The 8,588-nt window shown below is 43.5% G+C and overlaps 1 protein-coding gene across 13 annotated transcripts in view; it reads right to left on the bottom strand.

The window, feature by feature from the left end:
* Positions 1 to 8,588, bottom strand: part of RESF1 (retroelement silencing factor 1) — a 41,538-nt gene that overhangs the window by 32,634 nt on the left and 316 nt on the right. For 11 of the 13 annotated variants that reach the window (XR_003547821.1, XM_006168061.3, XM_027768107.1 and 8 more), the window contains exon 2: positions 7,616 to 7,705. The gene's annotated coding sequence lies outside the window, so the exon portion shown is untranslated. Of the gene's footprint in view, positions 1 to 7,615; positions 7,706 to 8,316; positions 8,547 to 8,588 lie in introns of those variants that run through there. The other 2 variants (XM_027768104.1, XM_027768110.1) reach the window with 1 other exon arrangement.

Below are 8,588 nucleotides of genomic sequence, written 5' to 3'. Positions count from 1 at the left end.
TAATGTGCATGATTGAGTCACTATGCAGTGTGTACTGGATGGGAGATCACATTTTGTGTGCTGTGATGATGCTTAGGGAAGGAATGTAAATTGAGTTAAAAAAAAAAGAAAGTTTCAGGAAAAACAAATATATCTATTCAATGACTGCAGTAGGATATGTAGCCCCAGCTAGGTGCTACTTTATAGGATGCGTCAAGTTAGACTTATGTTCATGGAAATGTGTGTGTCACCTGTGTTTGCTATGAGGGTATTTGGATTGATTAGGGTCTTTGGTGATTCAATAAAATGTTGGGGGAAAACAGTATAGAAAGCAAACATATGTATCAGAGACAGTGTGGGAGGAGAGTGGGAGATGGCAGAGGGTAAGAGATAGGGAATCAATGATGGGGGGGAAGCAAAACATACAGAAAACAAGAAATGGAAGATCATTTGCTGACAATAACATGTTTGTTGATGTGCTTGATTGAGACAATATACACTGTACTCTGGATGGAAAATCTCATTTTGTATGCTGTAATGATGTGCAGTGAATGAATGCAAATAAATAAATTGAAATTAAAAAAAAAATCGTAAATCTTAAAACCCAGAAGACTTCAGAGAAGCTGAGAATTTGATCCTAAAATTCACATGGAAATACAGAAGAGAATGGCCAAAATGACTTTTAAAAAGAAACGTTGGGGGACCAGCAGATGACGTAATGGTTACATGTTGGACTCCCACGTGGTTGACTGGGGTTCAAGTCCCGGACCCAGCGGCTTGCAAGTCACACTGGCCATTTGTGTGTATGTAGTGTCCAAGATCCCGAGAGGAGAATGGATAAGAAAGGACTATGGTGTGGCCATCCTCCTAGAGTTTGATTTCTTGCTATCTCTCTGGCAAGCACACATACCCTACGGCAAAAATTGCTTTCTCTCTCTCTCTCAAAAAAAAAAGGAAAGTTGGAGGACTTAAGACTTCTCAAATTCAAAACTTACTACAAAACTACAGAAAATAGACCACATCGTAAGCATCGGACAGACATCGATAAATGGAATAAAATGCAGAAATAAATCCTGAGATTTGCAGTTGTCAGTAAAGAACCAGAATCCAAATATATAACTCTTACAACTTAAAAATACAAAAACTCCAAGACACAGCTCAAAAAAGATACACAAATGGCAAGTACACACACACACACACAGAAAGCTTAACATCATTAACCATCAGGAAAGTGCAAATCACAACCATAACAAGGTAGCACTTCAGGCTCACAACAATGGCTATAATCAACAAAGCAACCATGGAGGTAGTGTTGGTATGGATGTGGACAAATTAGAACTCGCACACTACTGTGTAAAATGGCACATGTACTGTGGATGACAGCTTAATAGCTCCTCAAAAGGTTAAAAATTACCATGACCAAAGGATCCCACTCCTGCCTAAGTGCCCAAAACAATCAAATACACGTGTCCATACATACACTTGTATAAATGATCACAGAAGCTCAAAGTGGAAACACTCTAGACGTCGTTTACCCAACAGAGGGATAAACAAAATATGACACATCTACAAAAAGGAATATTATTTGGCAATTAAAAAGGAGTCAAGTACAGGGAACCAGCAGTTAGCGTAATGGCTATGTCGCTGGACTCCCACGTAGTCGACCGCGGTTCGTGTCCCAGACCCGGTGGCTTAAAACTCACGCCGGGCGCGTGTGCGTGCGTGCCCAAGATCCCGAGAGGAGAATGGAGGAGAAGGGATTGCGGTGTGACCATCCCCCCTGGGGGGTGATTTCTCACTTTCTGTCTCTATGTCTCTCTCTGTCTGTCTGGCGAGCACACGCACCCTACAGTGAAAATCTCTCCAAAAAAAAAAAATGGAGTCAAGTACATACATGCTTCAACATATGTGAAGCTTGAAAACATCTGTTGGGTAAAAGACAGTCACAGGAGAATACCATGTTGTATTTTAGTGGTATAAAATGTTCAGAATACTGAAATCTAGAGGCAGAAATTAGAGCAATGGCTTCCTAGGACTGGGTGGGTAGGGAGAGAATGGGGACTTACTACTAAGTATCAAGATTTTCTTAGGGATCAAGAAAATGTTCCAGGTCAGCAGGTGGCATGGTGGTTAAGGCACAAGATCTCACACAGCGAACTGCATGGTTCAACAGTCCTGGACTCCATGGCTTGAAAAACACAGCAGACGTGCATGCGTGTGTGTGCATACTCAAAAATCCCAAGAGACAGGAACCAACAGTTAGTATAATGGCTATGTCACTGGACTCCCACGTAGTTGACCGCGGTTCACGTCCTGGACCTGGTGGCTTAAAACTCACACCGGGTGCGTGTGCGTGCGTGCCCAAGATCCCAAGAGGAGAATGGAGGAGAAGGGATTGCGGCGTGACCATCCCCCCTGGGGGGTGATTTCTCGCTTTCTGTCTCTGTCTGGCGAGCGCACACACCCTATAGTGAAAATCTCTCCCCCCAAAAAAATCCCGAGATGATTGTAGGAAGGACTGCAGTGTGGCCATCCCCCCATGGGGTGACTTCTCACTTTCCCCCTCTCTCTCTCCAGCCAGCACATGCATTCTATAGCAGGGGGAAAAAAAAAAAAAAAAAACAGAAAGCAAATATTCCTAAATTGATATGTGTGGTGAATACGTAACTTACAAAGATAATATTGGGTCATTGGGAAAAGTCATAATGTGTTTTTCTATGCAAAAATGTGTCATGATTTTCCCAATGATCACTGAATTGTACTTGCGTGTAAATGAGTGAAATAAATGGTCTGTGAATTATATCTTAAAACTGTGGTTAAAAACCAACACAGTACTCTATCACAAGCACAGGTATCATCACAAGACTCAACAAGAGTCAATGAGATTCAGTTACATGCCTTTCAGTAGAAAAACCAGACAATCATGCTCTGTGTACATTGAAGCTGACTGAATATGCCAATACATCTGGGGATGTCAGAGTCACCTGATAGGAGGAGGCCTTCCTGAGAACCAATGGATTGGAGAGCAGAACTCAAAGACAGTGTTTCAAGTCTCTTAAAAGTTTCTTTCAGATTCAGATTGTGGATCCATTCAAACCTAAAGGCTATGCTATGTGAACTTTAAAATTATGTGATCTAGAGACAAGCATTTAGCGTAATGGCTATGTCACTGAACTCCCATGTAGTCAATGGTGGTTCGAGTCCCAGACCCAATGGCTTAAACTCATGCCGAGCGCATGTGTGTGTGCGTGCCCAAGATCCTGAAAGGAGAGAGGAGGAGAAGAAATTGCAGTGTGGCCATCTCCCCGGAGGGTGATTTCTCGCTTTCTGTCTCTCTGTCTTTCTGGCAAGTGCATGTGCCCTATAGCAAAAAAAAAAAAAATGTTATCTAGCACCAGCCTGTGGCCTGGAGGCTAAGGAGCTGAACACTACATGGCCAACTGTGAGCTACGAGTCTCGGACCAGGAGGCTTGAGAAACAAGCCAGGTGCATGTGCATGCATGCCAAAAAAAACAGAGCGAGATGGAAGAAACGGGATTGTGGCATGACCATTGCTCATTATTGGGGGTGAGGAGTACTTTCTCTCCCTCCCTCTCTTTGGTGAGTGTACATGTCCTGTGACAAATATTGAAAATGTTGGGGGGGAGAGTGATCTGGTCCAGTTTTGGTGGTGGTGAAGCAGTATGTACTAGACTGCAGTGCCAGAAGCTACATGGCTGACCCTTAAGTTTGGACTCTGAGTTGTCCTAAAAATATACTAGGTGCGCAGGCAATGAGGCCTAAGATCCTGGCAAGCTGGAAGGGGATTGTGGCATGATGACACTTTATCTTTCATGCACACACACTCACTCATGAATAGTAAAATTAAAAATGATACAATAGTTTCTTTCTCCCTTCTTTCTACAGCACATCCGCATCTATTTTGTTTTTTTCTTTATATTATTGTTCTTTTTTTAATTTATTATTTCAATTTATTTTATACATTCAATCACTTTACTTAGCTTGCAAAGTGAAAATTCCAACCTGTGTACATTTCACACCAGTACAGTTGACAATACTATATCCCTCAACAGAGAATTATTGGACTGCAGTTCGAATCCTGGACCCGGTAGCCTAAACTCATGCTGGGCATGAATGTGTGCTTGCCCAAGATCTAAAGAGGAAAATGAAGGAGAAGAGATTGCAGCATGGCCATCCCCTGTGGGGAGTGATTTCCCACTTTCTGTTTGTCTCTGTCTTTCTGGCGAGGGCACACACGCTATAGCCAAAAAAAAAACCACCTCTCAAAAAATATATAATAGTTTCTGGGAACCAGCAGTTAGTGTAATGGCTATGTCGCTGGACTCCACGTAGTCGACCGCAGTTCGTGTCCCGGACCCGGTGGCTTAAAACTCACGCCGGGCGCGTGTGCGTGCGTGCCCAAGATCCCGAGAGGAGAATGGAGGAGAAGGGATTGCGGCGTGATCATCCCCCCTGGGGGTGATTTCTCGCTTTCTGTCTCTATGTCTCTGTCTGTCTGGCAAGCGCATGCGCCCTACAGTGAAAATCTCTCTCAAAAAAAAAAAAAAAATATATATATAATAGTTTCTAACAAATTCTCCTTGGGGACTTAAAAATAATAACCTTGGGACCAGTGGTTAGCATAATGGCTATGTCGCTGAACTCCCACGTAGTCGACCGCGATTCGCCTCCTGGACCCGGGGGCTTAAAACTCACGTCGGGTGTGTGTGTGCCCAAGATCCCGAGAGGAGAATGGAGGAGAAGGGATTGCGGCGTGATCATCCCCCCTGGGGGTGATTGCTCGCTTTCTATCTCTATGTCTCTCTCTGTCTGTCTGGCGAGCATACGCGCCCTATAATAAAAACCTCTCCCAAAAAAAAGCAAAAAAAAAAAATTGATAATAATAACCCATTTAAGGTTTTATTTTCAAGTTTCTTTCCTTCCTTCTTTCATAAGAGGCACACAGAGACAGGTAGGCACCCTTAATAGGGTCTCATGTGGTGATTCCCCGCTCCAGCCAGCCAGCCAGCCAGAATCATGGGTGTGTACCATTCAACCCAAGAACTGAGCATCAACCTTCCTTAGGGCTCCAACATCATGGAGTACGGCATGCAACCCCTGTCCCAATGTGTCTGGGCCTGGTTTCTGCTGTTTCAAGACTTAATAGACAATACGATGTCTTTCAACATTCTGCAGATTGCAAAGGTGTGCTAAAGGGTGCCTGTGTTCACCAGAGAGGGAGAAGAGAAAGCACCCCCATGAGGAATAGTTCCACTGTAGTTCCTTCTCTTTCATCTCTCCTTCCTTTTGGGATTTTGGGCACACATGCACTTAGCATGTTTCTTAAGCTACCAGGTGTACAGAGCACTGTGGGGCTCAGCGTGGATTCAGTGATGACAGGACTACACTAAGCAGAAGATATGACACGTACACCTCAAGTCCTGCCTTGCCTACCAAACTGAAGGGACAGGAGGCCCTGCAGGAGTAACAACCAGACCTGATAGCTCCAGACATGCTGGTCCCCAAGCAGATGGGCTGACTCATCATGTGCTAATCTTAGGCACAAGAGCTAATCACTCTGTTCACCTTGGTGCAGAAAAGGAGCCCATTCCAAAGCCACTCTGCCATTTGCTCCCGGCTCCATGATAAGAGCACATTGCTCACAGCTACTCGGAGAGGCTTATGGATCCTAGTACCTAAGACTCCATCCGAGACTTGCTACCTCCCATCCGGGTCTCAGCACTTACCCTCCGACTCTCTGTGAGACCTCTAGGAACGCATCAAATTGACTTTCTTCCTTTGAGGCTAGATACTTGAGACACACAAGGACCGACAACTGGTTCTTTGCCTCCAGAGGCTGCTTATAGTGATGGGCTGGTGTGAGTTGTTCTCATCCTTTAACCTGACTGCTTTGCTGTGCTACATTTTATGCTATGTCATAAAAGTCTTGATGTTGTGAGAAGACAGGAACAAATCAGGGGTCTCATTCCCTCCTTTGAGACAGCAGCACAGGGACTTGACTGGTTGCCTTACCATCAACACCTCACTTGGCAATTTTTATCAGGTAGAGAGTTTATTAAGGAAGAAAGCCTTGTAATTTGATACATCTCAAGAGAACCTGAATTGTCACTAAACTTTTGCAACTGTTATAACTACGAATAGAAATGACATCTTTCTAATGTCACTGGAGACTTTTACCTCAACAGGTGGGCTTCTGACTTAGCCCAAATTTACAAGTACATTCAGAGTATCAAGAATGTAAGTACTGCCTCACTGACTTCCAACAAAGCATTTAGAATTCCTCAAGGTCCTCAAGATTATTTCTTTCTTTTTCAAGGCTTTTCAAAGTAAACTTTAACTTGCATTTCTATAGCCAGGGCTGGTAAGCTATTCTCCCTTTATCTCAAATTGAATGCTTTCCCTTGAGTTTTACACAGTAGAGGCATGCTTCCATGGAAGGCGGGGAGGGAGGCAAATCTGGTTAGACAAAACAGAGATGCTTGAAATTCACTTTCCTAAAGACACTTTAAACAACATTTGATTAACTCCCTAAACAGCTGAGCTCCTATTAGGTCTAAGACACTGATAATCAGAAGGGGAGGCACTCCAGTGCAATCACAGAGGCAATATAGACAGAGGACAAAGCTTTGGGGCAAGTTTATCTGGCTATGGAATTGTTTTCAAAGAAGCCTGCAAGTACAGCCAGATGTAGGCCAGTAACGACCGGTATCTCCTGACCAAAAAAAAAAGAAGACAACCTACAGGAATAGTGAATCTATAGGATCTACTGTGATGGTTTGGATGCACTCCAGGCCTGTGAAGCCAAGAGCTTAAATGAGCAAACTGAATTTCCTAGAGGGCAGTGTTAAATTTTATGGTAGGCCATAAAATACTTCCCTTCCAATGTGATGGCTCCATTTTACTGAGCATGTACCATGTGCCAGCAGCAGATCTAAATGTCTTACAGGAAACTCATTAACTTACCACAACCATCCTGTGAGGTAGGGAAATTATTGCTATCCCCACTTTGCAGATGAGAAAACCAGGGCAGAGTGGTTTATTTCCCCAAGCATGTATAGACAGTGAGTGATGGAGCCACGATCTAACCAAAGCCTTGGACTAGCAAGGACCGGTCTTAATCATTTCAGAAGACTTCCTAAAACAGGTTTTGTGGTTACAATAACCAAAGCCTTGGACTAGCAAGGACCTAAAACAGGTTTTGTGGTTACAGCATAGATGCCCTAGAGAGGGCCACTTTGGCTATATAGGAACAGTCCCCATAGTGATGCTGTGTGCCACCTTCTCTTCACCCCTCAATCCACATGCCGGAAATAATACTAAATTAAAAGAGAATAGCAAGAACATGAGCAAATACCTCTGCCTGCGTAACTTCACTCGTTTCGCCACAAATATTTTTTTTTTTTTTTGCTATAATGAACTGAACTCAACATGATGCCAAGTGTATTATTTTTTCTCAAGTTTGTCATCGAATCCATTGTGCCCTATGGTTTAATGTTTAACCACTGCTGATTCACTGAGCTAATAGTTTTATTCCATAATAATAAATTACTCCACAGTAGTGTGAATAATCTACCTGATTAAATCAGGGCAGGCTTCTTAGAAGTAACACGCTTACCTTTCAAAGTAATTTCAGAACTTCCAGTATATGTCCAATTTGCCTCCAAACACATCAGTCTTCCACACAAACTACTTAACTTCTTTGGTTCTAGGGACAGTAAGAAATATTTTATAATTGATAAGAAGCACATGCGAATGTGTTTACTTGATATGATCCTGCCGGCCCAAACAGTTTTCCTTAAAATTGCACTGAGCACACACTTAAATTTATACTAAAGTCTTATTGGGTGCGCTAAGTCACAGAAATAGCAGCAATAAAAATGAGATTGGGCCTCAAAATACCTACTAAGGTAGAATTCAGGCGCCCTCCTCCAAGTCCACTACCATCCTATCATTCCAAACCAAGCATACTTTTAATTTTCTCTATCAGACGTGACAACTGAATGGGGAGAAAAACATGAACGAAAACCCTATCATAACGCGCACGTTAACACAGAACAGAACGTAAATACGCTTCACAGCTAACCTACTGAACAGAAAAACCCCAAACCAGCTCTGCAGCCCGCCTTCTAAATCGCACCTCACGTTCATACACATCACCCGCTTGTCTCTGTATTTTAAAGGCAGACACTCGAAGTTCTACAAATAAATTGTTTTCAAGGAAATGATTCCCCGAAAGCTTGTCGCTACCCTCAGGACCCTAAGGACTTGTGCTTTGGGAATCCGCGTCCCTCGAGAGCACGTAAAGACGATAAGCACCTGTGCATTTAAAATGCCTGGAGCAGCTAAGTCCAGCCCCGGCAGAAGCATCGCCCACACAGCTGCGTGCGCGAGCCTCGTGCAGAAGCGAGCTCAGCAATCCAGTTCCAAGAGGCTTCGCTCAATAAGGGCGGGGAAGAGCGCAACGCTCAAGAAATAAAAGCAAAACCAGGATTTTTTTTTTTCGTCATTCCAGCGACAACAGAATTAAAAACACAAGCAGCGCTCACGCCCACCCGCCTACCAACTGCTGGGTGTGTGTGTGGGTAGGT

The sequence above is a fragment of the Tupaia chinensis genome, unplaced genomic scaffold (genome assembly GCF_000334495.1).
Source record: "Tupaia chinensis unplaced genomic scaffold, TupChi_1.0 Scaffold145519_1, whole genome shotgun sequence".
NCBI lineage: Eukaryota > Metazoa > Chordata > Mammalia > Scandentia > Tupaiidae > Tupaia > Tupaia belangeri.
The sequence above is the reverse complement of the archived record's forward strand: the minus strand, read 5'-3'. Positions and strand labels throughout refer to the sequence as shown.